This window comes from Pteropus vampyrus, unplaced genomic scaffold, assembly GCF_000151845.1.
Source record: "Pteropus vampyrus isolate Shadow unplaced genomic scaffold, Pvam_2.0 Scaffold223, whole genome shotgun sequence".
NCBI lineage: Eukaryota > Metazoa > Chordata > Mammalia > Chiroptera > Pteropodidae > Pteropus > Pteropus vampyrus.
In genome coordinates, this window is record NW_011889004.1 from 1,964,227 (window position 1) to 1,989,916 (window position 25,690).

Here is a 25,690-nt window from a genome sequence, read left to right on the forward strand (position 1 = left end):
ATTAAACTGTTTTGTGGCACTTTGCTGATTAGTTAATGACTAGGTTTTGCATTTCTAATATTTCATTTAACTTTACTATTTACTTTTCTGTAAAAAGATGGTAATGATATTGATCTCAGGAATGCTGTAAAAATTGTTTAATGTTGGCTAAGTGCTTTGAAAATGTAAAATGTTGTATAAGCCCTGATGTTCTTAATTTAACTACCACTTTTATAATTGTTTTATTATGTACTGTTTTCCCAATTATTCAGATAAGAATAAATATGACAGTTTTTTTTAAAGAGGTTATTTAAGGAAGGCCTCATTTGTTATTTGATGTGGACTTTTTGCATTGTGTTTTCAATAGAAAATAATATCTGTATTTTCTCTTTATGCCATTTTCTCAGAAGAGTAGTAATGTACCATAACCCCCAGGAGGCAGTCATATACCAAGAACATTGTGTGCTTGGGTAAGCTTAACAGCAGTGTAAGCCTGTTAGTGATTAGTGACTTGATTTAACATGCAGAGACTTCCCTTTACTGATCAGATAGTGAAGGTTTCAACAGATATTTTAACTTTCCTTTTCCCATAGTATTGTGTTATCTTGTGTTTAAGAGTTTTTCTTCTCTAAAGAGAGGATCCTATCTATTTCAGTTGTTGGAGCGTAATAATATCTAAGGATTGTTATATACACAGTGGTATCTCACTTTATACTATATTATACTATCCTATGTTGTAGTACAGATTTTTCTAAATGTTATGAATAGATTGGAAAATTAATAAATTGAATCTTACTTTAAATTTATTTTGACAATGAGTTTCAACCTTTGTTTCTGTCCTAAAGTGCTAAGGGATAAATACATTTAAAACTCTAACAGTGGCTTGCTGCTTCAGTGATTCTCAACTTTTGGCAATTTTCTGCTCCAGATCTTAGGGAGTGTTATGTTTCATTATCTGAAGTTAAAGAGTCCTACTTCAGAGAATTTGGGTTAGCCATCTTCACAGAATTAGGGTGAGTGGCCATGAAAAAGAATATCATTCTTAATATTTTACCCTGCATCTCACTTATCCTTAAGGGTTTTTTTTTTTTTTTTTTATGTTAACAAACCAGAATGGTGTTTTTTAAAGTATGGAAATTTTAAAGATTTTTAACAGTGAAGTGGTTGGGCATTTATAGGTTCTTCTTGGGGGCCCCTCTGTGTGCTCCCATAATACCCTGTCCTTGTTCCTATCCTAAGTACTGACTTATCACACTGTATTATAACTGACTTAGTTTTGTCTATATCCCTGTGAGCTTCTTGAGGATGGGGACTTTGTTTTGTTCACTTATGTGTTCCAGGCCAAGCCTGGCACATAGTAAATGCTCAATGAATATTATAAATGAATGCTGAGTTTGTATAGACTTGAGATATTTTAACTAAAGATACTTAGTGCAGCAACAGAAGGATGTTACTTACAAAGGTTTTCTGCTGTACAAGGTGTTTGGAAGTTTTACATAGTACATGGTATCAGAGAAATATTGGGAAATTCTTATAGGGAATACTGGTTTCAGAGCTTCCAGTGGGTACTTAAAACTGGTTTTAGTCTGTGACAAAGAGATGAATACTGATAGGTTAGATATTTTTAGAAGATGGTTTGACACATTGTTTCATTGATTACTAATTCTAGAAATTACATGTAGTTGATATGAGACCTAGTGTTTTAACTCATTTCAAAATAGATGTTGAGGCTTGATTCTAATGTTTTATATTAACCTTTAAAAAACACTTCTGTATAAAAAGCATTCTATACTATATTCTATATGAAGGTATGAAACCCCTACTCTTCCTCTTGTGGTACCCTACCCTTATACCTACATGTGTATTTTCCTGAGACTGACTTTAGAGTCAGCACTGTATAGTTTGGGCAATGCTGCCAGTCATGTAACTTAAATAGATTAGTGGCATAAGATACTGTCCTTCTGTTGTTTACTTATAGAGATACTATAGTCTTTGGCTAAAGCTTGATTGACTGCACTTTCACCTGCCTATAGTTATGATAATTACAGTTTCATTACTATCTATACTAAAAACTGCAGAGCTCTATGTTACATAGGTTGGGGTGTGTGTGTGTGTGTGTGTGTGTGTGTGTGTGTGTGTGTGTGTGTGTGTGTGTGTGTGTGTGTGTGTGTTTGCTTGCTGTCATCTAGAACATGAGGAAATGCTTTTAAAAATACTTCAAGCTCTAGGATAAGACTTTTCAGTACAATTATTAATTTAGTTGTTTGGGATTCATTGACAAAGAAGTGCAAGGAATATTTTTCCCCCATTATAATGTATAAGAATTGAGAAAAACTTTTAAAAAATCTATTCTTTTTTTAAAGCTATGTAGAAACCTTGAATTCTTTGGGAGACAGATATGACCAGTTGGTAATAGCTTCGGTACTGGAAGTTAGGGAAAAGATTCTAATGCTTCATTTTACTCAGTTCCCCAGAATGTACATTTTAGGTCAAAAGGTCTGGTAAACTATGGTAATGTATATAATCCCTGATTAAAATCCTCAATTTATTAAAATTTCCAAATTATACTTTTGACTAGTCACCTACTTTCAGAGAATAAATGTTATGATTATCAATCTCATAATAAGGTTAATAAAAGCTATTAATTCTCTTTGTTGATGAAAGATAATATTAACTAATTAGCAGTTAAACAATAATGCTAGAGACTAAGTCATCTCTAAAATTCATTTTGTTTTTAAAGTTTTAGGTACAGCATCAATGTCTCATCACAACTTCCAGTACTTTATCTGTGCCTTAATTATAGCACTGGGGCCTTTTAATTTTTGCCTTTGTATCTTTCAAGAGTAGTTGTTAAATATACCAGTGAACGATTGAGAAAATTTGTTTTATCAAACTTGAGAAGCCTAGCTCTACATCTGATCTTTTCCCTGTGAATTCAAAGCTTCATTCCTGAGAAGTCATTCTTCCCCTGAGCAGTAAAACTAGTAAATGATCATAGAAAAAGAACCTTTGGATCTGTGGGCCCTTGGAGGCATAAAACAATAATTATGTGGGTATATATCTTTTAAATAACTCATTTTTGAATAGGTGATACATGCCTATAGCATGAAATTCAAGAAAGTGCAAAAGGGTATACAGTAAAAAGTAAGTTTTCCTTTCTGTCTTCTAGCCAGTTTCCTTCTCCAAAGGCAACTGCTATTACTAGATAGCTTTAAATCCTTCCCAGACTATTTGATGAATGTATAAATCTTTTTCCATATTTTGTACATACATATATATATAATAAATAAAATATTTTTATATTTTATATATCTTCACATAGATATATAAAAATCTATATATCTATGTCTAATTTGTATATGATTGTTAACAGTTTGGGATTGGATAAGGAAAATAGAGGTATTTAAAATACCTTAGGAATAAGAGTTTTAATCTGAGAATTAGAGTTTACATCAATATTAGAAGAGCTGGGGAGTGAATGTCAGGGAAGTCACCTTGGAAAGTCAGAGAAGGAGACACTGAAGACTTCCAGTGTTCTCAAAAGCTGATAGGGAAACTGCTGCAATTATCAGGGGTCTCTGAGAACTACTTCTGCCACCATGTCTTGGGCTGCAGCAATAAAGCAGGTGATTCTCAAGCACTTGTCCAAAGCCACTATGAATCTAACATTTGCCTTCAGCCACCTCAAAAAAGTAATGGCCTCTATTCTTTCCATATCTCACATGTATTTTTTCATTGGCCAAATGTAACCCAGATCAATACAGGGAAAGGGATTCTGGAAAATAATAGAGGAGTTTTAGAAGAGAGGGGTTGTGCCAAGTTAAACAGACAATGGTTAGTAAGATTTTTGACCCGGGAAAACTGCTGTGTCCCAAATGGAACTGTCATTCTTGCTTGTACACCAAGTGGCTGAGGTTTTTGATAAAAGCTAATAGGTTATAGACAACTTAGACAACAAAAAAGGAAACAAGCAAACAAACAAACAAAAAACCAATAAAAAAGAAGAATCAAGGGACTTCAGTGTCTTCAAAACCAATGAAGGAAAAAATTTCCAGAAGAATTAAGCAGTTAATTATAAATAATACTGTCATGAGAGAAAAGAGAAGAGGAAAAAGAAATCTGCTGGGTTTTAATTTGATGGATTTAGTGAGATTCAAGAGTAGTTTTTATGGAGTAGCCAGAGCAGAGATGTCCTATAACCAGTCAGTATCATAATAATCACATAAATGAAGAAAAGTTTATCAAATCAACTTTGTCTTACTCTATCACCTTTTAATCATATCTTCAGATCCTTTTCTGCTACATCGTTTATAGTATTAAATATAAATACCCAATTGGAATGTAATACTCTTATAATTGTCAGAACAAAATAGTGTATACCTAGAAATTACACCCTAGCTCATTTAGGTAAATTATCTTCATTTGAGTTAAAAAAATCTTTGAGTCATATTGTTTGTCATCCGTTATATTCCCAGGCACAATAACGAAAAAGTACATAGACCAATATTAATTAATTGTCTTGATATAATATTATATTTATATAAGATGTAACCATTGGCAGGAACCTGGTGAAAGGTATATGAGATCTCTGTTCTATATTTGCAACTTCTTGTGAGTCATGAATCTATAATTATTTTAAAAATTTTAAAAAGTACATGGACCTGGAATCGTGTCTAGGAATCTACTTATTAGCTGAGTCACCTTGGGAAATCCTTCTATTTTTCTGTTAGCCATTTTATAGATAGTTACCATATCTATAAAATGAGGTTAATGATAATACATCTCTCACAGGATTGACATAAGAATCAAATCAGTCTTTTTGAAAACATTTGTAGACAGCAGAGCTCTATGGGAATCTTACTTAAAATTGTATGCTTTTTATAATTAAGAATACTTGTAATTATTAAGGTTTTTTTTTTTAACAGACCATTTGACAAATTCATCAAATTCACTTTGAAGCTTTGAAATTTCTAAGATTATATTTCTTCTAAATTTGGTTTTACCTGTAAACAATCAGGATACTCTCAATATTATGTATAGGACAAACATTTTTTCAGTGGGGTATGGTCCCTTTTGGATTAAATTCCTAGTTTCATTGTCTTAGGAACAACAGCTTGAAGCTATCATTTGCAAATCTTGTCATCATTTTTAGGGCCAGTAGGTTTTATAATCTATTTTTGGGGCTAGATTGAATAAAAAGAATAGGGCCTTATGGCTCTTAGCAGTTGTAGTCCCTTATATTTCCTTAGTCACTAATAGGCCACTGACTTATGAGTTTTGGTTTTTTCATTCAACAAATGTTAATGGGGTAACTATTACATGCTGGATAATGTTATAGGCACTTGGGATAAATCTGTAAACCAAAAGAAAAGGTTGCCTTCAACTGAGATGAGCTTTCTGATGGGACAAAAAAGAAATAAATGATAATCAAAACAAACATATAATACATTAGAAAGTGATAGTGCTGTGGAAAATAAAAAAGCAAAGCGAAAGTAGTGTTGGTGAGAGGGAAGGGAGTGAGGGTGTGTTTTATGTAAAAGGTAATACTTGAGCAAAAATTTAAAGGAAGTAAGGGAGTTAACTATGAAGTTGTTTGGAGGAAGAGCACTCTAAGTAGGGGGAACAGCTAAAGCAAGGCCCCTAGGCAGGAGGGTACATGGCTCATTTGATGAAGAAGATTTATAGGAGAAAGTAATAGGGCATTAGGGGGCCAGATCATGTAGGTCATTGTAAGCCATTTTAAGAACTCCGGCTTTTACTTGGGAAATGTGGACAATTAGAGGGTTTTGAGCAGAGAAGCACTAATCTAACTTACCTTTTAAGAGGAAAGAATAAGAGCACAGAGACCCGTTAGGAGGCCATTGCAGATGTGAGAGATGATGATGGTAGTGTGGAGACAGTGATATATATCTAGTTATGCCCAGATTCTGGATACATCTTGAAATAGTGCCACCAGTATTTTCTGACAGTTTGGAGGAAATCAAGGATGATTTCAAGGTATTTTGCCTGAGCAACTGGAAGGATAAATTTGCTATTAACCAAGATGAAGAAGGTTGTGGTTGAAGTTGGACTGGGAAGATTGGGAGTTTGAAATATCTAAAAGACATCCAGTCTATGGCCAGGCCACCCTGAACTAGCCCGATCCCGTCTGATCTTGGATGCTAAGCAGGATTGGGGCTGCTTAGTACTTGGATGGGAGACCACCTAGGAGGATCGGATGCTGTAGGCATAAAAAATAAAAAATAAGGGATTATAAGATGACAAGGTCCTTGCAATCTGTGAGGTCAACCAAGGGTTGCCGCACTTAAAATAAATAAATGAATGAACGAACAAATAAATAAATAAATAAATAAATAAATAAATAAATAAATAAATAAATAAATAAATTAAAAAAAAACAAAAAAGACATCCAAGTGAAATACTGAGTAGGCAGTCAAATATATAAGTCTAGACTTTTAAAGATATGAACTAGAGATATAAATTTGTTTTTAAAACTATGATACTGGATATAATTACCGAGGGGAGGTAGATAGAAAAGAAAAGAGGTCTAAGGAGGTCTGGATGTGCTCTACCATTCAGAGGTCAGGGAGGAGATAACAAGTGAAGGAGATTGAGGAGGAATGATGAATGATGCAGAAATAAACGAGAGTGTGGCATCTCAGAAGCCATAATATAACTTATTGGGCCAGTTATCATTGACATGAGCATAATCAAGATGCTGAAAATATATTTGATATCAAAAGATGCTTTGTGACTCTTTTTCCTGAAAGTAGTGGTTTTAATTTAAGTGGGTGTGGAAGTTGCTGATAACATTCTATAAATGTCCTTTAATTGAAATATTTTAAAAAGTCACAATTTCTGTAATTGTTTTGCAGAGGTTTATTGATCCTGCTGATTCATTGCTTAAGCAGATATTTTGCATCATTGCTGGAGATTTTGAGAGTTCTTGCAGATTTGTTCTAAATTTTTCATGGAGATTACTGAGGCCCTCTATGAGATTTAGAAATTGGAGGATGCCCATAAGATCAAATAGGAAGTTATAGGAACCTTTTTAAGTTCCCTGTTTTTTTTCTTGTTAAACTGAATAAAAAGTTGTTAATATCATTAACTATCAAGCCACTGTTCAAATTTATAATTTTCTCATTAAGATCATAATTAAAAAAAATCAGTTTATTTGTTTGGATCCAGATCTATTTAAGGTCCATACATTATGATTGCTGATATGTCTCTTAAGTCTTTTTTAATCCTTGGTTTTCCTCACAGTTCTCTGTTATTTTTATAATTCAGCTAGAGTTAATTGAAAGAAGTTGCCGCAAACTCCATTGACTTCATAAAACTGGATTTACATATAACAGTCCCTTTTAGGAAAAGTGTCACTAAGAATGCACAACAAGATTATTTAAATAAAGTAGAGATTGAAAAATAGAGGACTGGTGGTTTTATCTTTTAGGATTTAGGAATGCTCGAAGTAAGAATTGGAGGGCCTCCTTTCAGAATATCTCAATGCTACTTTATTTTTCTTAAGTAGTTAAAGAGAATAAGAGCTAAGAAGTCTTGAGCATAGTATATACATAAGTTAAAGACAATGTTCAATGAAACATACATAGTTTTTTCTCTAGGATCTGAAAACATGAGGTTAGTTGTGTATTTCATAAATTATTTTTGAAATGTTACTTTAAAAAAATCACCTTGGGATTCTAGTCTTTGGAAGAGAATAAATAACCAAAAGGCAGTTTTATAATATGAGTGAACAGGTTTTCAAGAGCACCAGGAGCAGCATGTAAACCCTCAGTTTAGGCATTCCCAGTCAATTCGTAAAGTTAGGAGTAAAGGTGCAAAAGTTTATCCAAAATTGAGGCTTTTTCTGTGGCTCTGGAATAGAATGAAGTCTGGCCTAGTACCTTGTCTGCTCATGGTAGTTGAGGGTCTTCAAGTTCAAAGGTATTTCACTTTTTGTACTATTGTGCTAATGTCATATCTGGATGTTAGAGAAGCAAAGAGAAATGAATTCAGTTGCTTCCTTGAACTAAGAATCCAGTAGGAGAGATTGACATAAAGCTATGTCTTTTCCATTTCAACTGTTGTTATTTTAAAAAAAGGCCTTTTCTGCTAGTCTTTAATATGTTAATCAAAGTAAGTCAAAATTCCCTATGTGTTAGTTCTAATATCTGGGCTAATTCTGTTGGGTGCATTGTCTCTTGACAGTGTGTTATTTTTTCTTGTTTCTTTGTGTGTCTCATATGTTTTGGTTGCAAGTAGACATCTTGTGTAGAACAGTAGACACTGAAGACAATAGTATTCATGCCTAGAAATGGTCATGCCTCTTCCTTTGCTTGGCCTTTGTTGTAGGACTTGTATCAGATTAGTCAGAGGCTGAACTGAGTTTTGGGTTTTGTTGTTGCTATCCTTGTCCTCAGTTCACCATAGGCTTCATACTCATCTAGTGTTTTTTTTTTTTTTTTTTTTTTTTTTTAATATTCATCTAGTGTTACCTTGTGCTGAGGGTGGGAGAAGGTTTACCAGAGACTTTTTCTCAAAGTCTGACCCACCCTCAGCTTACCTTTGTAGGTACAAAGATATCTACCATCTTAGACAGGATCTTTTTCCACATTCTTGCCTTCCCCCTAACAGATCTGCCATTGTTTGTTACTCAGTGCCTCCTAACTTGGTATTAGGGGTTGGGGGTGGGGAGCTGTTCTGGTTCAGCCTTAGGCAGTTGCTGTGTTGGGGTTCCTGACCCAAGTTCCCTCAGAGGTAGGAGATGATCTGGACCTAGAACATTTTCCTGTCTCTTACCCTGCCTCAGGTCTTTTTTCTGGTCCTCTGTCCAGCTTATAGCTTTTGTTCTGTAGGGGAGAAGGATTCTGATAGGACGTTAGGGCTTTCCTTGGATCATCTGTTGCTTTCCTCTACTGAACCTGCACCACAAAGGAGGTCTCTGGTTTCTCATACTGCCGCCACACTTTCTCCCCAGTACCAGGTAAGATCTCTAGAGAAGAATCTGTGAATGGGTACAAAGTTCTCATGTTCTGTGGCTCCCAGGGGTTCTGTATTGTCATGGTAGCCCATACTTGACATTTTGCATTTTGTTAAAAATTTTGGCTGATTTTTTCTACCATGTGTATGGCACTTGGTATCTGTGCCAGGTAAGCAAGTACTTGTCTTCTATTTCTCCTTGGAGACATCTGTGTTTCTTTAGATTTCAGGATAGTTGGTTTTCTTACAATCTTAGCTGTCTAATGATTTCTAGAAAAGTTACATTTTTTAGATTACCTTTTTAAAATTTTATTTTATTATTAGTTTCAAGTATACAGTACACTGGTTAGATACGTATATAGTTTATGAAACCATCCCTCTGATTGCTCTTTCTCTCCTCTGGCTACACACCTAGCCATTACATTAATGCTGACTGCATTCCCTTTGCCGTGCTCCCCACCCCTGTGACCATCTATCAACCACTGTCTTGTACTTCTTTAACCCTTTACCCCTTTCTCCAGCCCCCCTAAACCCCCTCTCCTAGGGCTGTCACCAGATTGTCCTCTATATTTGTGAGTCTGTTTTTGATTAGTTTATTCTTTTTGTTCCTTAGATTCCATATATAAGTGAAATCATATGGTATTCATCTCTCTCTGTCTGACTTATTTCACTCGGCATAATAATAACCTCTAGGTCCATCCATGTCATTGCGAATGTTAGGATTTCATTTTTTTAATGGCTGAGTAATATTCCATTATATATATATGAACCATAACTTCTTTATCCAATCATCTGTTGATGGGCATTTAGTTTGCCTTTTTTTTTATTATAAGAGTGGGAGTAACTCTATTTCTAGTATTCTACATCCTAAATGGAAGCTAGGAAGTATTTATAATGTTTTAAAATTTTAAACTTTGTTTCTATCATAGCCAACTTAAATGGCATTTAAAGATAAATTAGTTCTAGTGATTAATGATAGAAAGTATAATGCCCCATTACAGAAGTTTACAGCTTTATACATATTTCTAATTATATTTTACTGAAAGTGTTTTTATAAGTATTTATTTTTTATAGTTTAGAGAAAATCACTGATATTTTAGAAATTTTAAAAAATTTGACTTTAAATGTTTATTTAAATTGGGATTCTTTTACAGTTTAAAATTCAAGATAATAGAGCTAAAATGTCTTTACAAAAAATTCAAATTGTGGTACAAGTGCATGGTTTTAGCATTGTTAATTATAAAAATTATTATTTAAATATATTTAGTTTTCCCTAATTTATAATAAGTCCAATGAAAGGTGATGCATCATACTTATGTATTACTCATGAAAAAATATAGCTATGGTAAATTTTGTTAAGTGTATTTTACCACAATAAAAAACTTGGAAAAAATATAGCTGAGATTCTTAGGGCAAGATGGTGTAGAGTGTAGAAGCTTTATGCATCTCCTCTTGTGACCACACCAGAAATGGGACAAAACACAGAGAAAACAGCAAGCAGAGTTACCTGGGATCTAGATGAACAGAAGTACTACAACTAGGGAGAAAAATAAGAAATCACCCTGCAGCGGTAGGAGGGGGCAGAGATGCAAGGCTGTCCAGTTCTGAATGGCTTAGCTAGACAGGAGCTGTGGGAGTTGCAGCCACAGGTGCAGATGTTTTTCTTGGGAGGGCTGTGACTGTGACTGAACTTTCGTGGTGATGTACTTGCTGGGAGCTCCAGCGTGGGTCAGCTGCTGGTGAGGGGGCACCAGGGACATATGGGGGGATGCTGAATTGTCACGGCTTCAGGGCAAGGGCCGAAGGCAAAGCTTTCTCCTGGGCAGAAGTGCTGGTGACCCATTGTTCCTCTGTTGAGTGTAGCATTCAGATGGAGCAGCTGCCATAACTGAGATGTCATCAGACTGGATAACAAAGATCACTCTGCCCAGAGGACTCTCTGAAACTCCATCCATCCCAACTCGTGGCCCTTCCCAAGCCACATCCAGTGGAGTCCTTGCTATGCTCTGTGCCCCTTGCTGAGAGCTCCAAGCCCCACACTGGTGGCACCCGGCCTCAGTTTCTGGCATGGCCTCTCGAGGCAACTATAAGTACAGCATGGGAATCAGCCATATGAGGGTAGCTTGCTGAATTTTAACAGGTGGCCCTGGAGGGGCACACACTGGTGCTAAACTTGGCCTGCAGCTGAACCCCTCTCAGAACTGTGCCACTAGATACCTTTTACACAAAGCCAGTCTAATATGACTGGGAGACTTAGAAGCATTCCTTAATATATAGAAAGGCAGCCAAAATGAGGAGACAAAGAAGCATGTCCTACATGAAAGAACAGAACAGTGCTCCAGGAAAAATGGAGACAAGCAATCTACCAGATGTAGAGTTCAAAACACTGTTTATAAGGATGCTCAATGACTTAGGGGAAGAGTAGATGAACTCAGTGAGACCTTAAATAACGAGATAAAAAACAAAAATGGAGATAGAAATTATAAAAGGGAACTAGTCAGAAATGAATACAATATCTGAGATGAAGACTGTATTAGAAGGAATCAACAGAGTGGAGGAAGCAGAGGATCGAATCACTGATATAGAAAATGGGGTAGTTGAGGACACCCAATCAGAATAGCAACAAGAAAAAAGATTCCAAAATAACGACGATAATATAAGGAACCTATGGGATAACTTCAAACATAACAACATTCGCTTTATAGGGGTGCCAGAAGAAGATGAGCAATAAGTTGAAAACCTATTTAAAGAAATGATAGAAAGCTTCCCTCACCTGATGAAGGAAATAGACATAGAACCACAGGAAGCTCAGAGAGTCCCGAAAAGATGAGCCCAAAGAGGCCCACAGCAAGACTCATCATAATTTAAATGCCAAAGGTTAAATACAAAGAGAGAATCTTAAATGCAGCAAGAGAAAACCAGTTACCTACAAGGAAGCACCCATAAGACTGGAAGCTGATTCTAAAAAGAAACTGTGTAGGAGAGAAGGGCTTGGCACAAAATATTTCAAGTGATGAAAACCCAGGATCTACAACCAATGTTATTTTATTCAGCAAAGCTATCATTTAGAGTCAAAGGACAGATAAAGAGCTTCTCAGACAAGAAAAAGGTAAAAGAGTTCATCACCACCCAGTCACTATTACAGGAAATGTTGAAGGGACTTCTTTCAGAAGAAAAAATATGTAGCAAAAATATGAATAAAGAATGACAATAATATGTACCTATTAACAAGTACTTCAAAAGAAAAATAATTAAGTGCTCCATTTAATAGTAAGGGTGGCTAAATAGATAAGAAAACGACCCTTACATATGCTGCCGACAAGAAACCCACTTCAGGCTAAAAGATACACACAGACTAAATGTCAGGGGATGGGAAAAGATATTGCATGATGGATCTGGAAGGTATTGTGCTGAATAGAGTAACCCAGATAGAGAAAGACAAATGCCATATGATTTCATGTGTATGTGTAATCTAAAGAACAAAATAAACAACAACAACAAATGGGAACAAACTCATAGATACAGAGAATATTTTGAGGATTACTGGATAGGAGTGGGGTTGGTGGGGTCGGTGAAAAAGGGCAAAGGGATTAAGAAGTTCAAATGGGTAGTTACGAAGTAGTCATGGTGATATAAAGTATAGCATGGTCAGTAATATGGTAATAAATATGTAAGGGGCAAAGGGGTACAAGATTTATTGGAGTGATCACTTTGTGAATTATAGAGATCTCTAATCACTATGCTGTACAACAGAAACTGATATATTATTGTCTACCAACTATAATTGAAAAAAACTCATTGAATTGTACACTGTAAATATGAGCAACTAATTGTCTATATTTCAGTAAAAAAGGAAAATATATAGCTGAAAATTATATAAGTATCAGAAGAAATTTGATCTCACGTAAGAAAACATTTGGTTTAAGCACTTTCTATATATTTTTTAAATGTGTCAGATACCCAGCATTACTAGCTAAATATCAACATCTAAGGACTGATGATAAAAGAGAAGTATCTTTTCTGGTCTCAGGTCCATTATGGCTCCCTTTCTTTCCATTGTTGTTAGGTCAAACCATCATCTTTAAACTTTAATTACTTTCCTCTTTTCAAACAAAGTCTTGCCTTCTCCTTTACAGGGAAAATAGAGATCATCAGGTTTTAATTTTATCTATTTCCTGTCATCCGTAAACTCTTTGTACTATAAACATACATACATTCACACTTAATTGATTTCTCTTTCCAATCTCAGATGAAGTGAGCTTTCTCTTCTCATCCAAGGTTAATCTTTTGCATGGACTCTGAGTTCCATTTTAACTTATCTTTTCTAAAGCCTTGTCCCATTAGTTACTCTATCACTCTTTTAAAATTTTAATCTTCCTATAGATCTTTAACTGCTTTAATCCTGCCTTTCTCTCATCAATTCTACATTGACCTGTGAGAGACTGAAAAAGACGCTAGTTTTATAATCCCAGGCTCACCAGAATGAACTTGGGCAGGTCACTTAGCTCCTTAGAGAATTATAAAATGGAGATGAGGTTTACTACAAGTTTGTTTTGAGGATTAAGTGAAGTGGAATAATCAATATGAAGCACCTTCTTTCAAGTTCGAACACATGATAGCTTCTCCAGGATATTTGTTCCCCACTTCTTTCTTCCTTCAATATGCAGACTTATTGAAAGAATGACCTGTATTTGCAATCTCTATTTCCAGTGAGGTTTGCAACCCCACTACTTTACTGTACCTTCTCAGTCTTATATTTTGAGTGGTGTCCTAATTGTCAAATCCAGACCTCCAGTGTTACTTTCTTTTTCCAACTCCTATGGTCATACTCTCACAAAGCAGCCAGAAAAAGCTTTCTAAAATGTAAACCCAACCTTTTAGTAATTCTCCAACATCTGCAGGATGAAGTAAATAATTTCTGGTAAAGAAAGCACTCTTGCTTTAGATCTGCACTGTGTAATAGGGGGGTTACTAGTCATACATGACTATTTAAATTTAAATTCAAGTTAATTACAATTCAATAAAATATAAAAAGTCAGTTCCTCAGACACACTAGCCACATCTGAAGTGTTCAATAGTCATATGTGAGTAATAACTCACATATTAGTCAGCTAAGATATAAAATATTCTCATCACATAATGTTCTCTTGGAGAATGCTGATCTAATTCAAGATATCTTTAAAAAAGTGAGACAGATTGGCAGTATACCAGACCTAGCTGAGTTGGGCAAGGGAAGCAGAGGTGATGATGCTAGAGAGCTCATTTTATTAATCTGCAGAATTAAGTTTCTTCGGAGGAAGCTGGAGAGATGGGAAAAAATGTCATAGGTGATAGAGGCTTTGTTCATCCCTCTTGTGACCAAATCAAAGTTGTGACAGAAACATGGAGCAAACAGCAAGGAAAGTTGCCTGAGAGCTAGATGAACAGAAACACTACAACTGGGGAGAGAAATAAGTAATCAACCTGCAACGGTAAAAGGTAGGAGGGATTGAAGATGTGAGGCTGCCTGGTTCTAAGCGACTGAGTAGGACAGAGGCTGTGGCACCGGCAGGCGGCAGCTGCAGATGCCTGTTAAAGGGGCCGTGTCTGCGAGCGGACTTTTGCGGTGACAGACCTGCTCACTTGGAGCACCAGTGCCGGGTTGGCTGCATGCACCAGGAACTTATAGCAGGATGCTGAGTTGTTGGAGTGAGGGCCGGAGGCGAGGCTCTCTCCAGGGCAGAATTTCCGTTGTTCCTCTTTGAGCTCTCTCTGCTCCCAGTGTGTGGAGGCAGTGTTGCCATAGCTGAGATGTCATCATCGAACTGGATAACAGAGGTTGCTGTGCCCAGAGGATTCCCTAAAACTCTACCTCCCCAACTCCTGGCCCCACCCAAGCCACATCCAGATGTGTCCTCTGTGAGACAGGTGCTCCTTGCTGAGCAGTGCCTAGACTAACACTGATGGAAGCTGGCCTCGGTTTCTGGCCATGGCTTCTTGAGGAAACTATAGGCACAATATCTATGGATTGCTTGCTGAATCTTAACAGATGGACCCAGAGGGGCACAGGGTCAAAAACTAGTCTGCAGCTGAGCCCCTCTCAGGCCTGTGCCACTGGACACCTACTACACAAAGCCGTGCAAATGAGACCGGGAGACTCAGGAGCTTTGTTTACTACATAGAAACAGACACAGAAGGGCAGCCAAAATGGGAAGACAAAGAAGCAGAAACCGTATGAGAGAACAGAACAGAGATCCAGGAATAATGGAGTCAAGCAAGCTACCAGATGCAGAGTTCAAAACACTGGTTATAAAGATGCTCAATGAATTTAGGGGAAATGTAGATGAACTCGGTGAGAACTTTAGCAAAGAGAGAAACGTAAAAATGGAAATGGAAATTATAAAAGGGAACCAGCCACAAATGAAGAACACATTATCTGAGATGAAGAGTATATTAGAGGGAATCAACAGAGTGGATAAAGAAGAGGATCGAACCACCGATACAGGATGAGGAAGCCAAGGACACTCAATCAGAACTGTAAGATAAAAGAAGCCAAGACTATAATAGTAATTTAAGGTGCCTATGGGACACAATTAAATGTAAAAACATCCATGTCATAGGGGTACCTGAAGGAAAACAAGACGCTTAAGAGCTATTGGAAGAAATAATGATGGAAAACTTCCCTCACCTGGTGAAGGAAATAGACATATAACCCCAGGAAGCTCAGAGTCCCAAGAAAGAGGAACCCAAAGAGGCCCACACCAAGGCACATCATAATTTAAATGCCAGTGGTTAAATACAAAGAGGCTCTTAAAAGCAGCAAGAGAAAAGCAGTTAGTTATCTACAAGGGCACACCCATAAGACTGGCAGCTGATTCTCAAAAGAAACTATGCAGGACAGAAAGGCTTGGCACAAAATATTTCAAGTGATGAAAACCCAGAATCTACAACCAAGAATACTTTATCCAGCAAAGCTATCATTTAGGGTCGAAGGACCAATAAAGAGCTTCCCAGATAAAAATAAGCTAAAGGAATTCATCACCACTAAGCCAGTATTACAGGAAATATTGGAGGGACTTCTTTAAGAAGAAAAAACATGTATCAAAAACATGAATAAAGAATGGCAATAACTACATTCCTATCAACAAGTACCTCAAATGGAAAAGAATTAAGTGCTCCAACCAAAAGATAGAGTGGCTGAATGGATAAGAAAACATGACTCCTACATTCGCTGCCTACAAGAGACTCACTTCAGATTAAAAGACACACACTGACTAAAAGGAAGGAGATGGGAAAAGATATTGCTTTGATGGTCTTAGAGAGTATTGCACTGAATGAAGTAGGGCAGATAAAGACAAATACCACATTATTTCACGGACATGTGTAATCTAAAAAACAAAATAAACACCAATAATATCAAAAACTGAAACAAACTCATAGATATAATGAATATTTTGAGGGCTACCAGACAGGAGGGGAGTTGAGAGGGACAGTGAAAAAGGGCAAAGGATTAAGAAATATAAGTGGATAGTTACAAAATAGTCATGGAGATACAAAGTGTAACATAAGAAAAATAGTCAACGATGTAATAAATAGGTAAGGGAGAAGAGGAGTACTAGATTTAGTGGGGTTATCACTTGAGCTCTAATCACTATGTTGTACAATTGAAACATATATTATTGTATGCCAACTATAACTGAAAAACTCATTGAATTGAACCATGTAAATATGAGCAACTAATTATCTATTATATTTCAATAACGATGGGGAAAATAAATAGCAAAAAAAAAAAATCACAATGTAGCTATTTTGTTATTTCAGAGGACATCCCTGGTTGCATTCAGTAGTCATTCACTCAAAATATATTGGATGTTCCACATTTCTATTGGCCAGTTAGATCCATGATCTGCTAATACTGAATGCTATAGCTGCCAGAGCTGTTGGTGAAATGTGGGGAGATCTGGACACCTATGCTACTAAGTAGAGGGAAAATTATTCCCGTTAGCTCACATCTATCCACCTGCCTTTCACCAGTGTTAAAACCTGATATAATAATCTTGTAAAAATCTAGTTAAAAAAAAAAAAAACCAATCATCTGAAGGCATAACCAGGGCTGGAGGATCCATTTCCAAGGTACTTCACTCACAGGCCTCACAAATTGATGCTAGCTGTTGGCAAGAGGCCTCAGTTCTTCTCCATTTGGGGTTTTGGTCAGCTGCTTGAGTGTCTTCCCAATATGGCAGCTTCACCCAGAGTGAGATATCCAATAATGGGCAAGGTGGAAGCCACAATGTCTTTTATGACCTAGCCTTAGAAGTTACACTCCTTCATTTGTGCAGTATCCTATTAGTTATGAAGGTCAGCTCTATTAAGTGGGGGAGAAAACCACACAAGAGTATGAATTAATATCGGGAGGAGTCATTGTATATCATCTTGGAGGCTGGCTACCTGGCACAGTTTTACCTACAGCGTCTTTAAATGTGAATTTATTTTTACTAGTTCTACTTTGTATAGATTGTGTTTCCTGTATCTATAGATTCAGATCTTTCAACAATTCCAGAAAATTCTCAACTGTTAATTCTCTAAGTATTTTCTGTCCTAGAAATTTCTAGTCTCACTTTCTGGGGTTATTATTAAGCCTATATTAGACCTTCTTATTCCATTTTTATTAATCTCTGTCATATATCCATTTTTCTGCCTCTGTGCTTCATTTTGTGTGATTTAGTCAAATCTATCTTCCAGTTAATTATCTCTTTAGCTATATCTCATTTGTTGTTTAACCACACCATTGAGGTTTTATTCTGACATTTTTCACTTCTAGACATTCTATTTGGTTCTTTTTCAAATCTTGTCTTATTTAATAATCTCTTGCTGCTTGCTCATTTTTTTGAGTCCATCTCTTATTTTACACAGTTATTTAATATTCTATATTAAATATTTTACACAGTAATTTAATATTCTGTACCTGATCCTCCCAATATGTGAAGTCTGTTTTTTCATACAACTCCTTAACAATGACTTGTTCTCTTGTGTGATTGGTTAGTGATCTTGACTGTTATCTTACTATCTGCTTGATCTTACTCTGAAAGAATCCTAGGGGTCAAATTAAGGATGCTTTTCTTCCAAGAGAATTTGTATTTGCTTCTGCCAGGAACCATGGTGCTCTATCAGTCTTACTTTAGTTCCCTTCTGTGGTTCTTGGCTTAAAACTGGAATCTCGTATTCAGCTTTCTTACCTTGTCATCAGCCCAAGGTTTAGACTCCCAACTGCTGTGCTGATATATGGGCATTTACTTAGAGTGTAAACTTTCATGTGTGCCTATCTTTTACTATACCTGTTTTAGTTTACGGTTCTTAGTTGAGAATTTGTTGTTGTTGTTGTTGGTTTGCTTTGCTTTGCATTTGAGGGATATTATAAGATTTCCCTTATTTTCTATGAGTCCAGCAATGTATTATCCAATGCTTTGCAGTGAAAGGTTCCTTTAACCTAACTTTTGTATTACTCTTCCAGAAGTGAAAATCCTCAAGTCCTTTTCTTAGCCACTCATCTTTTACCTAATAAATAATTCCAGAGAAACTATCATGGACTCATTTTAATATATATAAGTAACTCATCATTTTGAGTTTATTTGCATGGGAAGATGTAAATTATCACCAAGAAGTAAAAACCTTAGGGTGTTTTAATCACATAGCATCTTGTTAATGTGGACCTCATTAATGTAGACATCAACATGTAACGAGGATAGAGCATGTGAGAAATATTGCAAAGTCTGAATAACAAAATTTCCTGAAGAATATTAGTTTATTTCTAAGTGCACAGTGACCATAAAAAGAGTTGCTATGTAGAAGGCCTGCTCAAAATTGACTGCTTGAAAATGGTTTACAGTAGTTAATCATGCCCCTCGCAATCTTTACCTTATCTGCGTGCTTTGAAATATTTTTTCCACAAAGGCTAACTGATATATCCTAATCCAAAATATTGATTAAAATGTCATTAAATAGTTTGATTTAGCCAAGCTTGTACAATCTTGATGACTTCAAATATAACTAAAAAGCTCAGTCTCCAATGTATTGCAAAATACTCCAGCTGCAGTAACTTAAGTTTTTTGTTTGCTTGTTTAGATACTTTCGTTTTTAAAGTTCATACTTTTAAAATATTATACCTAAAACCCATAACACTCACCCCATACCCAATTATCAAGTCTGTTAATTCTGTCTCTTCAATTTGCCTGTGACTCTCCGTGCCAATTGCTACTGTGCCAGTCTAAGGCACTATTTATCATTTCTTTTCTAGGCAGGTACAATGGCATTCTATTTGTCAACTTCTAGTCTTGCCTCTCTGTGGTCTATCATCCATACAATCTATAATCAAAATGGTCTTTATTCAGGATATATCTTAGTATTTTACATAATGGATCATTCCATCCTTCACTAACTTCTAGGATATCACATTCTCCAGTTTTTTCTCTTACCACATTGTCTGCTCCTCCTCAGGCTCTTTTGCTAACCTGCCTACCTCTTTTCAAATCCTAAATGTTGAAGTGCCACAGGGCTCAGTCTTCAAACATTCTCTCTTCTGTATATACACTCTCATCAAGTTTAATCATAACTTTAGTTACCAACTATGTGCTAATGACTCCCAGATTTATAGCTTGAGCTCTGACCTCTCCCATGGGCCAAGATACCTACTTGTCATCTCCACTTGGATGTCTAATAGGAATCACAAATTTCACATCTGAAACAGAACTCTTAGTTTTGTACTACTACTTCCTTCCACAAAATATCTATTTCTCCTTCAACCCTTCCCATCTCAGAAATGGCATCAGCATTCATCCAGTGGCACATACTCCTAGCAGTTATCCCCTCTCTCTCTCACACAACCCACATTCAAATTCCTCAGCAAATCCTACTGACTATCTGCAAAATTTATCCAACTATATTCACTACCTCAACAGCTACCATCCTAGTCCAGGTCATCATCATTTATTTTCCTAGACTGTGGCAAAGTTTCCTAATTAACTAGGTGAAATATGGCTTAATCCCTTTGCCATATGCTCTTATACTATTTTGTCTTTTCTCTATCATGAAGTATTAGCTTTGTGATTAATTTACTCAGTAGTTGTATTCCCTGACAAAATTAGTATTTCTTGAAAGCCTGTCTGAATTGCATACCATTATATATCTAGTACCTAACACAGGAGTTGGCACATATGGGATTCTCAGATATTTATAGATTGCCAGAATGAATCATTAAAATGTATAGTCATACAAAAGGGTGAATCAGACACTTAGATCTCCTTTAAAATACTGAATAACGGATTCGTATGGAAGCACAAAAGACCCTGAATCGCCAAAGCCATCCTGAGAAAAAAGAACGAGGCTGGAGGCATTGCTCTGCCTGACTTCAAATTATACTACAAAGTAACAATAATCAAAATGGCATGGTATTGGCAGAAAAACAAACACACAGACCAGTAGAATGGAATCAAGAGTCCAGAAGTAAACCCATGTTTATATGAGCAAATAATTTTTGACAAAAGAGCCAAAAACATACAGTGGAGAAAAGAAAGCCTCTTCAATAAATGGTGCTGGGAAAACTGAAAAGCTACCTGCAAAAGACTGAAACTGTTATCTATCACCATACACCAAAATTAACTCAAAGTAGATAAAAGACCCGAATATAAGACCTGAAACAATAAAATGCATAGAAGAAAACATAGGAACTAAACTCATGGACCTTGGACTTAAAGAGGATTTTATAAATTTAACCTCAAAGCCAAGGGGAGTAAAGGCAAAAATAAATGAACAGGACTACATCAAACTAAAAAGCTTCTGAAAGAAACTGTCAAAAGAAACTGTCAATAAGGTAAAGAGACAACCATCCAAGTGGGGAAATGTATTTGCAAGTGATGCCTTCGATAAGAGCCTAATATCCAAAAGATACAAAGAACTCAATAAAAAAAACAACGATCCAATAAAAAATGGGCAGAAGACCTGAAAAGACTTCTCCCAAGACATACAAATGGCAAACACATCGCTCAACATCGCTAGCTATTAGGGAAATGCAAATCAAAGCCACAATGGGATACAATCTTACACCTGTTAGAATAGCTATAATCAACAGGACAAGTAATAACAAGTGTTGGAGAGGATGTGGAGAAAAAGGAACCTTCATACACTGCTGGTGGGACTGCAAATTGGTACAGCTCTATGGAAAACAGTATGGAGGTTCCTCAAAAAACTAAGAATTGCTCTACCATATAATCCAGCAATCCCTCTACTGGTATTTACCCCAAAGACTTTAAAACCCATATCTGAAAAGATATTTGCACACAGATGTTCACAGCAACATTACATGGCCAGTACATGGAAGCAATCGAAGTGTCCTAAGATAGATGATTGGATAAAGAAGCTGTGGTACATATATACAATGGAATATTATTCAGGCACAAGAAGAGATGAAATACTGCCATTTGTAACAACATGGTTGAGCCTTGAGATAATTATGCTAAGTGAAATAAGCTAGACAGAAAAAATTGAAAACCACATGATATCACTTATATGTGGGATATAAACCTAAAAGCAACAAACGAACAGGACAAACAAACAGAGACTCATGGACATGGACAACAGACTAGTGGTTACCAGAGGGTGAGTGGGAGGGGTGAAGGAGAAGGTAGATGGGGTAAAAGGGGTCAAATATTTGGTGACAGAAAGAAATCTAACTATGGGTGGTGAACATACAATGCAATGTATATATATGCCTTACTGTTGAATTGTACACCTGAAACTTACTGGACTTCATTAACCAATGTCATCATAATAAAAATTAAAAAAAAAAATTTCTGATTAAAAGTTTAAAAATTTAAAAAATATATATACTGAATAAGCAGATTAATTAAGTACTTTTAATGAATATATATAATGAAACAAAAACACTGTAATGGAAAATAATTGCATAGTACTTGGGGAAAAGAATAAGAAATATAGCCACCTTCATTCAAGTTAAATAAAATTGGCTTCATAGAAGACATCCATAGCAACAATTACTTTGTATCTATCTATACTTACGATGTTTTCAACTTCTTCATTATAGATTCATTGTAAAGATATATGTATTTCAGCAAAATAAAAATTATTTTACATTTAGTACATGTAAAGGTGAGTTCGAAAAACACTGCCATGAAGACTTAATGCAACTGGTATCTCTAAAAGGGTACTACAAGGCTGGTTTCAAGGATGATGTTAAACCAGAGACTCGAACCAATTGCCACTGCCAGGGCGAAGTACCATTTCTTGAGTGATACTGACAAACAGCAAGCAAGCAAGAAAGAGCACATACCTTCTCCTAATTTCTGACTCTCAATTTCTTTCTAATACCTTGCACTGGAAGAAGGGAGCAGCTAGCAAAAGAGAAATGTAGTTTGCAGTGCCCTATATCCAGGATCAGAGTGAAGTTGAGAAACAATAGCCGACCAACCAGCACATAAACTTTAGTGCCAAAGATTGCCAAAAGCCCAAGAGATGTCTTGTCTTTTGACATTAAAGTCAATCACTTCATCAGAGGATGGATTTTCAAGTGTTTCAGGAAAAGAGAAATCTATAGAACTATATCAAAAGAATTATTTTGCTCGATGACCTTAAATGGGAAATGTATATTTGTCATTCTTTTCTTACTAATGAAAATAGTGTCATTGACACTGTGACCTTGCTAAAGGGCTGAGCAAGTAATATAACATAGATGTAAATCATAAGTCTTGAAAATTTCTGGGATTCCTTGACATAAGGCAAGTAATTCCTGGCAAAGCAAATATGGATTGAAGTGATTTGCTTTGCCCGTGATATACCTCTGTAAAAATCAAGGTGTTTAACAATTCTTATCATCAAAACCAAAGATTGATGCAAAGAAGATACAGCAATGGCCAATAAACAGGGGAAAAGATGCTCAACATCACTAGTCATTAGGGAAATGCAAATCAAAACTATAATGAGGTACACCCACTGGCTATAATAATAATTTTAAAAAAGAAAACAACAAGTGTTACCGAGGTTGTGAAGAAATCAGAACCCCCATAAATTGCTAGTAGGAATATAAAGTGGTGCAATCTAGGAGTCCATCAGTAGAAAAACAGATTAAGAAGACATGGTACACACACACGTACACACAATAGAATATTACTCTGCTTTTAAAAATAATGAAATCTTGCCACTTGAAACAACATGGTTGGACCTAGGGTATTATGCTAAGTGAAGTAAGTCAAACAGAGAAAGACAAATACTATATGATCTAAAGAAAAATAAACAAAACGGAAGCAAACGCATAGACATAGAGAACATTTTAATGGTTGCCAAATGGGTGGGGGGGTTTGTGGAGTGGCTAAAAAAGAGGAAGGAATTAAGAAGTACAAATTGGTAGTTACAAAATAGTCATGGGGATGCAGAGTATAGCATAAGGAATATAGTCAATAATATTGTAATAACTATGAGTACTGGGTGGGTACTAGATTTATTGGGGTGATCACTTTGTAAGTTATATAAATATCTAATCACTATGTTGTACATATGAAACTAATATTGTATGGCAACTGTAATTGAAAAATAAATTATTAAAAAGAAAAAAATTTTAATAAATAAAGGAATATGATCTCCCCAACAAACACAGAAGAGCTCTTGCTATATTCAGTAAGGCTCATCCATATATAGTACAATACTCTAGACTGACAACTAAATAATCCACAGCAGAGAACAACTATTATTTCAGCTGCGAAGACAAGAGAAACAATATACCTGGGTAATATATGGCTATGCTCTGTCTCCAGAAAAAGAAAATTAAGAGCAATATTAATGTACCAAAGTTTCCATATAAAATTAAATTGCTCCAAAATGTACCAAAGAGGACACGTTATAATACCTGACAGGAGGTATTATTAAAGAATTAGTAAGATACATCGCTTAGAGTGGTTAGTCTAAAGATAATAGAACATTATCAAAAGGGATTCTTTGATTACACATTTTGATACTCTTAAAGCACACTTATATAGTCACATAATCCATCTTTCAAAGAACTGGATCAGATCCAAGACTGCCAAATGAAAAGCAGCTATAATGGAATCTGCACATCCCAGCCAACTTCTGGAAATGCCATAAAAATATAAAAATAGCTCTTTACTAACTGTTAATTTCAAATTTTGTTTTGAGATATATCTCACAAATCATAACTGATGAGAATAACTGATTCAGAGTTAGAAAAGTATATTTACTATTAAAGATGAAAAATTAAGAAGTATTGAAATCATTTGAAAAAGAGATGACAAAATTTCTCCTCCTGTATAATGAAATGATTAGTTAATATAATTGGGATAATATTTTTGAATTTTCTCTTATTAGGAAATTTATTTTCCTATACCCTATCTGCCATTATGGCTCCAGTCAAGATGGGGTGAGACAAACACTAATTTGCAAAAGAAAGAATTATGAAATAAAGGACCCTTCAAACATTAGGAGGAAAGAGAAAGCCTACACTCCTAGTACTTAAATAAGGGAAAAATTAAAAGCAGTGGGAGACTTTTGCCTACTTTCCTATATGAAACCCTGAGAGAAGACCATCATGCATAATGTTCTTGGGGTAATATGGTCTAGAAGGTGGAACAACAGAACCTTAGCAGAAGAAGGTAGCAAGTACATGAGCTTGAGGCAATACCCCTAGCCTGGCTCCTCATGGCTTACATATAAAGAATCCAGAGGTTTCATAAGCTTTGGAAATATCAGTCCCACAGGAGAGAAAAGCCATCTAAGCAGTCAAATCATTCGACAATAGGATTAGAGAAGCTACCCACAGCAGATACAATGAAGAGCAATGACCAGTAAACAATTCCAAGATGCTCTCTACCACCATCACGAAATCACCTCTGGACGACCCCCATAGCACATAAACAGCATCTAAGGCACCACAGGGAAAAGAGGAAAGGGGGATATCTGAAAGACTGAACACAGCCCTCAGAGAAGCTGATATACCTAATGAGACAGACATTTACTGGCAAATTTAAGCTAAAATTCTGTCCCTCTCCTTGGCTACCACTACCCGCTTGGGTAAGATACTTGTGAGGAAGATTAGAGATATAACAAAAAATAAAGAAGCTATATTTCCTTTAAGAATTTGAAAAGTGAGAAATTTTCAACCTTGCTACACTAGGTTTACTAATTTAGCTTTCATTTTCCTTTTTTCACTTCATTTTCCTTTGTATCCATTTCATAAAAACAAATCAAGATTCAAAAATGCTATAAATATCTTCATATATGACACTACATCCATGAAATAAGATGATGGTTTAAAAAAAAAAAAAGGAAAAAAGTTCTTAGAAAATAGGGTAGCAGAAACAAAAAACTCAATGAAAGGATTGGAAGATAAAACATCCTACAAAGCAGAGAGCAAAAAGACAAAATTGTAGAAATACAAAAGACAAGACAACTAGAGATTCAATCTAGGAGGTCCAATATATGTAAAACAGAAGTTCCAGAAAGAGAATTTAAAAAAATAAATAAAGGGATATATACCAATAACAAAACAGAATTGATGACATGAGATTCCAGATTGAGAGAGATCATCAAAGATCTAATATAGTATTCTTAAAACAAAAATATATCATCAAGAAATTTCATAACACTATGAATAAAAAGAAAGTGCTTTAAAACTTCCATATGGAAAAACAAGTTTCATATATGGATAAAGATTCAGAATGCCTTTAGATTGAGAGCC

At 35.7% G+C, this 25,690-nt stretch overlaps 1 protein-coding gene and 1 pseudogene across 1 annotated transcript in view; both read left to right on the forward strand.

Annotated features, from left to right (window-relative positions):
• TTC28 (tetratricopeptide repeat domain 28) overlaps nt 1–25,690 on the forward strand; it is a 641,766-nt gene that overhangs the window by 50,248 nt on the left and 565,828 nt on the right. The gene's annotated exons all lie outside the window — the stretch shown is intronic.
• On the forward strand, nt 6,090–6,208 carry LOC111747472 (annotated as a pseudogene).